A 1472-nucleotide genomic window follows, 5' to 3' on the forward strand; every position below is an offset into this window, starting at 1 on the left:
TAATCGTTGCGTCATTATGTGTTGTTGTGCCTAGGGGAATAAGGAATGATAGAGATCCCAATGGTGCAAATCCTGAATCAGAATATTTGTTCGTGCCTCGATTCTTATCGTTCCCCCTTTCCTCCAAAAGATTCATCTACGACCATTCCGAGAATGATATCAATACGCGATCAACTAATTTCCTTTCTTCGCATTCGTCTAAGCATTAGATCGGTGTCTATAATTGCCGCTTTCATGCACTTTCTCTCAATAGTAGTGTTTATGCTCCTCAAATAAAATGAAACCATCATTTCTTAAGCTAATCGTTGCGTCATTATGTGTTGTTGTGCCTAGGGGAATAAGGAATGATAGAGATCCCAATGGTGCAAATCCTGAATCAGAATATTTGTTCGTGCCTCGATTCTTATCGTTCCCCCTTTCCTCCAAAAGATTCATCTACGACCATTCCGAGAATGATATCAATACGCGATCAACTAATTTCCTTTCTTCGCATTCGTCTAAGCATTAGATCGGTGTCTATAATTGCCGCTTTCATGCACTTTCTCTCAATAGTAGTGTTTATGCTCCTCAAATAAAATGAAACCATCATACTAGACAAAGAGAAGTTTACTAGTCAAGCATTATCCCAAATTTTATGAGGCAGAATAACGAAAATAAGAGAAAATTCGTATGGGCATACCTAATAACACCCTTGCCAAAATTACATAATTATATGCATCCAAACATCAAAACGCGTGCATTCCTGCTTGAATTAATCGATAGCATGATTTCTCCCCAACACGTGTGGATTTGTATCTTATCCTGCCAGATCATCAAGTCACACTCTAATGCTACTGGTCAAGCTTGTCAATTGCATTCCCATGATTCCTTATGCCAATTCTTATGATGGAAATCCTAGTGCTCCTACAAACCCATGCGAGCAAGATCCTCTATATATGGGAAGTGGTCCAATCAAAAGAGTAAGAGTGCAGAAGATTAAGGTTGCAGTTGCCTTGTTTGCTTAAGCTTCAATGATAACTCATATTATGGAAGAACAAGCCTTAAATAAGCCCAATGAGCCAGATTTTGTCTTGATGATTCAAGTTAATGAGAATGTGCTTCAAGAAGGTTGACTCCTTATTAATTTCTCCTTGGATCGAAACTACTCCTTATTTAACTTCTCATTTATTTTGGCCCTTGAGTGTTTTATTACTTCAAAACTCTATTTCTTTGGGACTTTTTCATTACTTGTTTAGTTTTGGGCCTCTAGTTATGTTTATTAGATTAATTCTAAGTGTGGGTCGCCCCTTGCATTTGGCACAAAACTCATTAGTTTGTCTAAACCATAAATATTCACTATAATTGCTTAAGGGTTATCATCTTGTAAGAATTTAACTTTGGTTATAATTTGATGCTTGAGAGTGTTCTCTTTCTAAGTTCTTGCGAGGACTTATTGTTTTGAACATTGCAACTTTGTTGATTGTTCATTGATA

Source organism: Ricinus communis, chromosome 9, assembly GCF_019578655.1.
Source record: "Ricinus communis isolate WT05 ecotype wild-type chromosome 9, ASM1957865v1, whole genome shotgun sequence".
In the NCBI taxonomy this organism is placed as follows: Eukaryota; Viridiplantae; Streptophyta; class Magnoliopsida; order Malpighiales; family Euphorbiaceae; genus Ricinus; species Ricinus communis.